Source organism: Nanorana parkeri, unplaced genomic scaffold, assembly GCF_000935625.1.
Source record: "Nanorana parkeri isolate BGI_ZX_2015 unplaced genomic scaffold, ASM93562v1 scaffold16, whole genome shotgun sequence".
NCBI lineage: Eukaryota > Metazoa > Chordata > Amphibia > Anura > Dicroglossidae > Nanorana > Nanorana parkeri.
The window spans coordinates 4,034,153-4,046,277 of NW_017306284.1; positions in this window are offsets into that span (position 1 = coordinate 4,034,153).

Sequence of the window (12,125 nt, forward strand, 5' to 3'; positions counted from 1 at the left end):
ATTTTTTTACATTTTTGATTGCCAGATGGAATAATTCACCCGTTTACACAATTTTCAACCAGATTTTATTTATTTATTTATTATTCACACTATAACTTGTTTTCACACGACAATATTATATTTTATTTATTTACACATGCTACACATATTTTGCGATATTTACATTGTTAACTTAATATTTAATCATTTTTATTCACGAACACATTTACCTTCCTTTTTTCGACTTGTATTTTCATTATACAGCCGCAATTAGGATTTGATCACTGGCACTGTATTTAGTTTGTGATATTTTCACATTTTCACACAACTTAAAGACCAATTAAAAGGTGGAGCACACACAACCAAGCGCAGCACCCCGGCTTACACTTGATCTCTTCTGATGACTCACAGTGAGGAGTTCTTCTTCTCTCTGCTCTGTCACAGCTGCTGCTGATCATCTTCTCAGAGCTGAGTGTGTGCTTGTTCATGAGAAGGGTGGAGGGGTCAGCACAGTGAACTCAGCAGAGCAGAGAGGAATCAGCTGATTACATTTTACTAGGGTTGCACAGATACCAAGTACAGTACTCGGTACAAGTACATGTACCGATACTTTTGAGCTCCAAGACTAGACTAAAGAAAAATTCAAAAGTTAGGAGGCAGCTGTCATTTGTAAGGAGCACACAGAGCTCCTGGGATTTGTACATCTCTGTTTTAATGTATGATTTTGTTTTTATAAATATAAAGAAAGGGATGCACCGATACCAGTTTTTTGAGTACGAGTACTGGTACTTGCCGAGTACTTACAAGTACGAGTACTGATACATTTTTGTTTATTGTCATGTGACAGTTTTTCTAAAACAATACAGACTAATGATTTCAGGACAGTGGTGGAGTGCCAGAGCCAGATCCCAGCTGCAACCGCTGCAACCCTGGTAGTTTTCATGAAAATGCCAAGTATCTGCACTGGTACTCGAAAAGTATCTGTGCATCCCTAGTTTTAAAGATGTACAATGCTCTCTCACCCCCAAAAGGCATTTGAGGAATAGTGATGGGCTTGGGCGTGTTCGCAAGCGAAAAGTGACGAGCCCGCCGGGAAGCTGTCAGCGCGCAGGGCCAATCACAGGCACTGAGGCATTTCCCGATCTCTGCAGCTGCGGACCGGGAACATGTCTCAGTGCCTGTGATTGGCCCTGTGCGCTGACGGCTTCCTGGCGGGCTCGGCACGAGGCGCTTGCGAACACGCCCGAGCCCATCACTAGTGAGGGACCCCAGAGGCAAGGCAGGATAGTATGTCACCTTAGGAGGTAAGTTCTTGGCTGGTTGTGGGGTGTGACTTCAGGTTGTCAAGGTGTTTTAAAGATTTTATTCTTCATATTAATTTACAAGGAGAAAGGGGTAACACGCTACAGACTCTAGACTCCATATCCACTTCCCTACTATACAGTGCAAAGAGCCTAAGCCAGGGTTGGCACCACTGTATATAGCAAAACCTCAGCTGGTTAGCAGACTTCTCCATGTATTCTCCTTAGGGAATTACCAGACCATTGCAAGAATCCAGTTTCTACCCAGCCTCACCTTCCAGCAGAGTCTCTCCTCCTGGCACTCCTTCATGGGTCAGCTTCCCCTCTTACAGGGCTTGTTTGCACCTTTACCTTTACCAGACCAGATCTGGATGCTTTTTTGCAAACGCAGTTGCACGCATTTATACACATTTTTGATGCGTTCAATTACGTTTTTTTAAGTATGCAGATTATGTCTCTGAGGTAATTTCCTGCATGCTCTCAGTTTTTCTTGTGTTTGTGACCTTCACAGGAGTTAAGCAAACATGGAGCCATGGAATGCAGGCACTGTGTTGGCATTTTGTCTGATTATCCTCACACTGCGTGCTCGGAGAAGAAGGCGCATTCACTTCTGTGTGAAAGGGAATCAAAGGGTCGATTTTGGATATTGTATGCTGACCTACGATCTCACCCTGAGAAGTTTTTTGTATGGATCCGGATGTTCATGGAAAGGTAACAGGGATTTGTATGGCTAGTGAGGAAATGCATTTATGTAATGCTATTTGAATGAACCTTTTCACCACCGCAGTGTAATTAGCTCTTCATGCTCCTTTGTGCTCTGGGTACCATAAATTACCCTTTTTTATATTTGGCTATAATGTAATGTACCTTTTTAAGTGGCCTTTCCTTTTTTTTTTTGGTGTAGCTTTGACTCCCTCCTTCACAACACCTTGCCTCGAGCATCAAGACGCCGCTTACCAGAGGGTAAGTTCCCCAACTGAACATCTCTTAGTTACACTATGGTAAGTTTATTTTAGTGTGTCTTGTGTTCACCTTTTGATTCTTTGGATTTGGATAAACAAAGATTTCCTGCCACAGGAATCCCAGGTATGCTGATTGCATGTTATTGCTGCTGTCAACCATTCAAGTTCAGAGCTTGTTATAGTGCCCACTCCAGCAAGTGTCCATACTATGAAACTATTAAATGCTTTGGGAAAAATAATACTGTTCCCAGATTGAAATTAGATTGGGTCAGGAACAATGATATTGTTCACCTCACATGAACAGTATAGGTCAAGTACTTGAGGTGGAAAAGATCATTGTTCCTGACCCAATCTTATTTCAATCTGGGGACAATATTCTTTTTCCAAAAGCATTTAATAGTTTCATAATATGGATACTTGCTGGAGTGGGCACTGTCACAAGCCCAGTACTTGAATGGTTGACAGCAGTCAATAAGCAGGCCATTTTAATCAAATTGCTTGTTTATTAAATGGCTCAGGGCCAACTCTTTAGTTTCAAACAGTAGTATATAAACGTTTAGAAAAAATATAAAAATTTAACACAAACATAACTGGCATGTAAATCTCAATGCAATGCCCTTACCAATGAAAAATTACAGATAATAATACCTGGAGACACTTTCCTCTTGGTTTGGCTCTCCAGAATGATGCACGTTTGGGTACTGAGGATGGTGTGTGCTTTGTTCCCCACCCCTTTCAGGGCCTGGAGTAGAAGCATGATAAGGGTAGTACCCTGGCTGTGGAGGTACTATTGCTGGTAGTGGGACATGGGGCTTAGGGTTTTGTAGAGGTGGTGCTGGCGGTGGCATCATTTGTGTTGGCGTGCTAACCACGTCAGCAGGATCGACATATTGGGGAAGAGGAACTGGCCTATGGTATGCTCTAATCATGATAATTTTGTCAATGCCTTGTGCCAAGCTCCTTGCCTGACTTTGTTCCTCATTATTTTTGTGCATGAAAAATCACATAGCCTCCATAAACTCATTCAATGCATTTGTTGTTTTGCGGGACATGGTGGTTGATCTCCTTAATGGGTGGAAACCAGGAGGAACAGGCCTTCTTGGTCTGGGAGGGGCATTAGATGGTCATGGCTCGGCAGGCTCCTCGATGCCAACCTCCGCAGCAGGTGCCTCCTGTAGCACAGCTGTCTCTGCAGCATCTTCTATTTGCTCCTCCTGATGAAGCTGTTGATGCTGGCACTGCTGCTGGTGCTCCTCATGTTCTTGGTCCTGCAGATCATTCCAGTTGCTATCTGAGGATCCAAACCAAAATAAGATATTACAAATTTGTCACATCATAGCAACATTTCCATATTTCCATATGCTTGTTAACATGCGTTCTCCAACTTACTGCCTCATCTCCATTATAGACCTCGTTAAAGACAGCAACCTAAATTGCACATAAGTGTGTCTCTTTCTGGTCCCCGACCCGCTACGTCTGTCTCAATTCCTTGCTGAAGCAATCTTTAAGATTCCTCCATTTTATATTGCAGAGTTGTACTAGAAAAATCTAAAATATAACATGCTGTAAACGTTTTTATTAACAGGTTCCCTGGTCCACGTCATTCATAAGCATCAATGCATTTTGAATTTTGTCTGGGGAAAAACTACAATCTACAAAATAGTTCACTCTACATGCAAGGCCATTCGGCAAAAAAAAATGCATAACGTGGTGATGCCAGCTCCCACTGGGGAAGGATGGAAAGAAATTGCCAAATTGTTTTGGCAAAGATGTAATTTTCCAAACTGTTTGGGTGCGATTGATGGCAAACACATAAGCATAAGAATGCCCCCATTGAGTGAGAGTAAATATTACAATTATAAAAAATATTTTTGCTCTTCTGGCAGTGGCAGATGCTGATTATTGGTTCACTTATGTAGATGTAGGCTCTCACTAGAAGCAGCAGTGATTGTGCCATTCTTGGTTATTCCCAATTTTCTTACCTATTGCGTATGAATGGACTCAATCTCCCCAGTAATAGACCATGGCCTGGAACAACAGACCCAGGCTATCCTTTTGTTTTTGTCAAGGATGAAGCTTTCGCGATAGACAGACATTTACTTTCTCAACGGGAACCAGGCCACACCAAGCGCATCTTTAACTCTAGGCTATCACATGCACGCAGAATGGTGGAGTGCGCATTTGGGATACTGTCTAATAAATGCTGTGTACTTCATACATCTATACAAATGTCCCCTGAAAATGCCACTAATGTCATAAAGGCTACCTGTGTACTTCCCAATTATGTCAGGGAGAGAGATGGGTACAGCATTGAGGACTCCTTACACCATTCCCTAGAGCAAGCTGAATGAAACCTTGGGTGAAAAAACATAGCAGCATACATGCAGGAAACATACAATTTTTCATATGTATGCACCACAATTGTGCTTCTGGACTTTGGACATCTGGTCAAAGTTTGGGGAAACGTTTGCAGCAATGTTGGTCCACTGCTTAGCTTTCTTAGTGTAATTTTTATATTGGGGAATTTTGGGGTCATAAAGTTCAGGACATCTAAATAGGTGATAAACTGATCTGTGTCCACATTTTTGCCTACCATGTTTGCAGGATACAGAGGACACTACCAAGGTCACCAATATGCAGATGAAAACACCTATTTTCCATAATCAAAGTGTCCAATGCTAAATAGGTCATCAAAGGTGACCAGAAGTTTTTTTACTTGCATTCGGGTGCGTTTTGGTATGTTGGTGCACATTATTATGTGTTTTGTTGCATTCCAGTGCATTCCAGACCAGAAAAAACCGTGCCTGCAGTACTTTTTTTAAAGCACTGGAACTGACTGCACTGGTGGGAACTACAGCCCTAAAATACCATAGGAATACATGGAGGTGCGTTTCTGGTGCGTTTAAAAAACGTTCTGGTGATGGTGGAAACAAGCCCACAGACAGGACAGCTTCAGGTCCAAATCCAGGCCTCCATTTTCAAATACATGCAGGCCTTCCCTTGACAGCAGGCCTAGTAGAGCTACAGTCAGCAACACATCCTCCTCCAGGCAGGAAGAAGAACCTTACATATTTAAAGCCACAAATATTTATGTCCTCCCTCAGCATACACCACTGGCAGTAAACCTACTATTGGTTGGCTAGGGAGACATAAATATTCATAATCTGCATTATTATATTTCCTTGCTCTATTGCAAGGGTCAAACCCCAGCAGCAGACAGAAACAAACAATAACACTGGGCTTAGGGGACACCAAATTAGTACAGCACTGTCAATTTACCTTATGCTACTAACAGAGCTAGCAAAGTTAAAGTGACATTAAACCCTCAGATTTATTAACATAAAACAATACTGTAATGTGTGGCTTACTGTAATCCATGGTTGTTTCCCTTCTCTTTGCTGCTCTTCCTTTTAAATCTGTATCTTTTCTCATGCTCTGTAGAACTTCTGTTTTGCAGCAGACTGCCTTGTCTCTGGAATAGATACATGGTGTCTGTGTGTACGTTGCATCCTGAGCCAGCACTACAGGAAGAGGCACTGAGCTGGAAAGGGAAGTTCTCCCCAAGCATGAGAAGAGATACAGATTTAAAAGGAAGAGCAGCAAAGAGAAGGGAAACTACCATGGATTACAGTAAGGCACACATTACAGTATTGTTTTATGTTAAAAAATCTGAGGGTTTAATGTCACTTTAAGTTTAAGTAGTTGTTAGAATACACATTACTGTGTTTATAGCAAAAACTTCTGCAGTATAAAATTTCGGTCACTAGATGGCAGTTTTAAAAATTCTGTTATATATCTATGGTATATGTTCTGTTGTATTAAAAAAAGGTAGAGAATAAAGCTGTGGCTTCCTTCCTGTTTTCCAAGTCATGTGCAGCATGCATATCAGACTGTGTGCTTGTGTTTCTCTGTGAGGCTGTGCAAGACGTTCCAACAATAGTCAGCCCTCTTAGGACAAGGTGGCTACTGATGTAATCTTTCAGAATGTCTTAGATCTCTTTTTCAGGGATGTATAATGAGTCAGTTTATTTATGGAATTACCACAACAGTCTGGAGATGTTATATCTGAACATTTAAGATAATTTTTGATTGCAGTCAAAAGTTTACTGTACTGTATATGTAAAATGACTCTGAATTTATTGGCATTTTTACTGCTTTTTTATGGCACACATATAAAAGAATTTATCTATGAAGCTGGAGTCGTTCCTCTTTTGACATACATTACTGCCAGGTTTACATAGTGGTGTGTTCAGGAAATAATTTTTCTGGATAAGGAAATTCAGTTTTTTTTATTGCTGGTACTTTTGTTTAACACCAAAATGCAATTACACAAATACACGTTAACATTAAGGGGACCCTGTCACCATAGTAGGAGTAAAAAAATCAGTCTTCCTGTAAAAGAAGTTTAATACATATGTTTGTGGGGCACAATGTGTCTAATCTTCATTCTCTTAAAGAGCTACACACCACTTCTAGGTGTGTCAGAGTTTTTCCCCCGGGGGTCTGTGGATTATCCCACTGGCTGCTATGTTAATACAAAACACATGAAGGGATTTTCTCCTTTGTGGTGGCCAAGAAAACACCAACTTCTTGCAATTATTTTTCACCCAGTTCAATACAGAAATGATGAGAAATATTCATGGTTAGAGAACAAAAAAACATAGAGCTGTTGACGGAGACAATGCAACACAACATCCATTTGCATTTGACAAAAGAGATCTATTGCAGCTCATTGAAAAAGTCATGTGAATCTGTGCTCAAATCCTACAGCTGCAGTTGGTATCTAATACTTCCGAGGTGAATGGGATGCCACATCACCTGCTGGGCACTATAGAAAGGAAAATGTATATCCTGGCGTGCAGTACTTCTTGTTCCGGTGAAGCATTCCCCAGCTTTGCCCCCAGGATGAAGCCCAGCCCCCACTGGACGAAGCCCCACCCTGCCTGGCAAAGCCCCGCCCACAAGCTAGTGCAAAGGAGACAGGGAGGAGCCTCCATGTCCCTCCTTTGCTCCTCACTGCTGCGGCGCTCCGTCCATGACAGGTTACACAGACATGAAACTGACAGCTTCTTTCTCCATAATGCTAGGTGAGGCTCTGTCTCCCCTGACCGCATGTCCCTGGTATCTAGGTATGTTGTATAGCTAAAATGATATAACTGTGTGTTTATCATTTAACCTTTTCTTCTGGATGTTTATTTTAGGTTTTCTTCGAGGTTTACTTTATTTAAGGTATTAGCTATCCAAAGTTACCTTAAAGGTCCAACATCAGATTTTTTTTAGGGTTTGAGCATGGCATCTATTTTTGTATCTACAAATTATGGGGCATAGTTGTTGACAATATTAGCAAACAGACATATATGAGCTATTGAAAAAAAGAGATTAAAGTTAATTGGCACCAAGTAATAAGTTAGATACTAACATTAACATTCTGATTAGTAATAATGCTGTTACATTTAGTATTTATTATTTCTTGGTTTCTTATAGCTTTCAGAATAAATTGTTCCCTTAAAGGCCAACAACCCCTTCAGTTTAGGATAGATTCTCTGTTTTGTTCCCATGAATAATTCAGAGGAGTCTGGAAGCAACAAAAAAGCTTGGCACGTGGTATTGGCAAGGCCAGACTTGGAAGTTTACAAGTAAAAAAATGTGTTAACTTCTTAGCTTCTTAGCTTAGTTTTAACTCAGGGATACTTACAGCTAGATTAAGTCTTTGGCTATTTGAATCAAATCACAAAACACTTATTAAATTACACAAATAATGTAACTGTAAGGTGAATGTAACTGCCACTTTCAAGTCAGCCTTACTTACTTTGAAAAGACAATTTTGTGTCTAAAGGTACGTTGATACACCATCAAACGCCAGCTTTTAGCCTTATTAACAAGTAAGCCTCTTCTGCACCTTTCTTTGATTTTAACAGGTCTATTCACAAAAGGGTGAAGAGTTTGGAGAAGGAAGAGTTTTGGAGAAGAGAATGACATATATGGTATGCTCTGTCAATTTCATCACCATGGTAGATTTTGTTTTTCCCTATGTAGCATAGTTTTGTTACCTGCTGATCCTGCTAGTAGATCATTTATTTATTCCACTTCCTGTTACAGGTCAAGTTGTTCAGCAATATTGACACAAAGGCCTTCATTCACACGAGAAAAGGCGGGAACGTACAGCTCTGTGCTACGTACGCGGCCGTATCGGGCAGCTCCCCAAGTGCAGGTCCGTATGGGTGCGGGTGTCCCTCCTGTCCATCCTGTCAGAGTATACGAGTTCAGACACCCATGGCCGCACACACGTGCAGGGCAGGTGAGCGTAGGGCGGCGTACGGCCGTGTACTACCATAGAGAAGGACAGGTGCTGCATACTAATCACACGCAGCACCTGTCCTTCCCGGGAGCTGCCCGATACAGCCACGTACGCAGCACGGAGCTGTACGTGCAGGCCTTTTCTCGTGTGAATAAGACCTTACAGGGGGTTAGGACAAATCATATTATACTGGCAGGGGTGCTTACAGTGGCCAGTTTGTATCCATATGGCTGCTCTAAACCTTTTTTTTTTATGCCAGCTGTTGTTGGGATTTAGCTAGTTTGTCTCTTACTTACAGGGTGACAGGGCTAAGTGGCCGGAGCCAGCCGTAAGACCACGGCTGGCTCCACCCAGCTGTCAGAAGCAGGCTGTCGGCCGGCCAATGGCCGGCTGCTCGGCCAGCTTCGGCTTTCAGCACGGCTCAGCGCTCGACTGAGCTGCTCGGCCGTGATTGTTAATAGCCCTACAGCACCCCCTCGGTTCTCCTGAACCGAAGGGGTCCTGGGGCCGAAGCCAGCCGAAGGATCGTAACTGATCTACTGGCAAGATTAACATAATAAAAAAATATGTTACTTTAAAGAAAAAATGCTGTGATAAAACTGTATTATGAACATCATTTTTTAATTTGCCCATAGTTACATCTACCATCAGCCATCCCCCTATTAGCCTCTGAGGCAGTCTCAATGTAAACTGGAGTGGCAGTTGACAGGACTTAGCCACGCAGTCAAAAAAAGGCAGGTCCCAACAACAAAGTAAACCAAAACAGAAGGAAACACAGAACCTTTTCTGGGTATTAACTACTTACGGGCTGGCCGGGAGTAAAAAAAACGGCCGGCCGGGAGCTCTCTAGATCTGAGCGGGTGTCTTTAGACGTCCGCTCAGACACGCCCCCAACATACAAGCGATCCGCCGGCTGTAGAGTGGGCGGATCGTTTGTATGGGGTAACGATCGGCGCCCCCCCTCCGTGGTCCCCCCCGCCGTTGTCCCGCTGATCCTGGGCTCCGCTGTGCACGGTGCGAGCCCGGGATCAGCATGGCGCCTGTGTCACAGGGGATCAGAGGGTGATCGTTACATGAGCTCCCTCCAGTCCCCTCTCCTCTGCAAGAATGCGGAAGTGTTGTTTATTACATAATTTCCGCATTCTTGTGTCACTCTCCAGCTTCAGAAGCTGGAAAGAAGCTGATGGAGCAGATCTGTGATTCATCAGCTTATTTTGGGGGGTCCTAGGTGACATTAGGGGTCTTGGAGACCCCTGATGTCTCCATAAAGTGGACCTGTTGCTATCACATAGGGGGGTTTTATTAGTCCCTGTATGTGATAGCAATAAAGTTTAGTGAAGAAAAAAAAAAGGAGAAAAAAATTAAAGTCCCCCCCAAAATGTAAAGTTACACATAAAAAAGATTTTTTTAAAAAAATGTTAAGTCCCCACCCATACATACACACATGCAAACATGTGTCGGGAGCGCATATATGTGCAAGAAAGACGATTGCGCCCATTACGCCGCACATGTTACATATCGCCGCAAACGTCGCAGTGAGAGCAATAATTTTAGGGCCATCAATCACTGATAACACTAAAGTGATGAGCGGTAAAAGCTTTTAAAGTGTCGCCTATGGCCAATTTTGGGTATGGTAGTTTTCTGCGATTTCGCGGGTGCGCGCAATTTTAAAGCTTGACATGTTTGGTGCCTATTTACCCAACGTGACCCGATCTTTTATATTTTACCAAAAAACTGGGTAATAATAAATGTTTCCTAACATAATGTAAAAAAAAAAAACTTTTTTTCCCAAAATTTTCAGTAATTTTTCCTTAATATATTAAAAAATAAAACCCCCAGTGGTGTTTAAATACCATCAAAAGAAAGCTCTATCTGTCCCCCAAAAATGGTATAAAATTAATTTCAGTACAGCGTTGCATGACGGAATAAACGTCAGTCAAAGCACCGCAGCGCTGAATACTGAAAAATGGCCTGGCTAGGAAGGGGGTCTGGCTAGGAACACCTGGTCTTCAAGCAGTTAAAGTCATAAGCTGACTATACATGATACAAACTAACTGTACAATCTCTTTTAGCTTTACCATCAACTACTTAGTTCAAGGGACTTACTAATTTAATGCAAAGTAAATGAATTATTTAGGTTTGTCTTCATATTATATAGCTGTAATAAATCTAGAGGTGACTGTACAGAGATTATACAATTTTAGTGTGCACTGTATGGCCAGCTTTAGGTAGCACTTTTACTACAAAACTTTAAAACCTGACTTGTTCTGCAATGGTGAAAACAATTTGCAGTTAATCCAAGCCACTTTAGTTCTAATGAGAGTCAGGATCATACCCTAGCGTTTATATACACACAGGTAGCACAGTCCCTTTAGTCCAATTGTCATGGAATGTGTAAAGGTGGATGTTGATTGCCCAACAACAAGATGGAAGGTGTAAAATTTGTGAAGTCACTCCATTCTAGGTACAAAATCAAAAAAAGTAGTTTGACTGACATTTATTCCGTCATGCAACGCTGTACTGAAATGAATTTTATACTGGTCCTGCGGGAGATAGAGCAATTTGGGCAAGTCAGCAACTATTGAATTAATGCCAGTAAATCCCAGTGTATGGATGTGACTCTCCCTCAGGGCGAGCGGGAGATTCTGAGGTCAAGCTTTCCATTCGTTTGGGCCCCGGAAGCGATAGATTATTTGGGAATAAAAATACCGGCAGATGCAAGAAAATTATTCGAATTGATATGTTTACCGCTTTTGGAGAAGACACAATTACGAATGGAGGCTTGGAGGAAGAACAAACATTCCTGGACAGGGAGAATGACATTATTTAAAATGGACATTCTTCCAAGATTCCTTTACATATTTCAGACGACCCCGATAAAGATCCCCAGATCATATTTCCATAGACTAAGATCTGTGCTGCTACAATATATCTGGGGTACCTCCGGGGCGCGCCTGAGGTATGATATCTTGGTTAAAAGAAGATCGGAAGGGGGAGGGAGCTTACCACATATGGAGATGTACTATAGAGCAGCGACTCTGAACAGGTTGATGGACTGGTTCAGCCCCACGCGGCCCAAACTCTGGGTAACAATATAACAAGCTGAGGTTTCAATACCCTTAACATCATTGCCATGGATAACCCCAGACAAACGTCCGCGGGGGTGGAACCGGTCCGTTGTAACTGGTTCGATAATAAACATATGGGACGCTCTGATTAAGAAGTACGGGGTATCATCCTATACAGGACCATTGACACCTATTCTTGGCAACCCAGATTTCCCACAAGGAATGGGGAATACGAGATTTCTGAGATGGAAGAGTTCAAGTCATTCCCCAATACGACAAGCGATGAATGAACGGGGGGTACTCCCCCTAAAAGACCTACTGCCATCAGGAACAGCGGGTCAATGTAGATGGCTTGAATACTTCCAACTTGGACATTTTTATAACTACCTGCGCTCCCAGGGCCCGATAGATAGGGAACTGACCCCAATTGAGAATATGATTTCAAATAAACCGGGGGGGAAGCACAGGGTGTCAAGAATATATAACATACTATTGGGAACAATGCTCCCATCCCCCC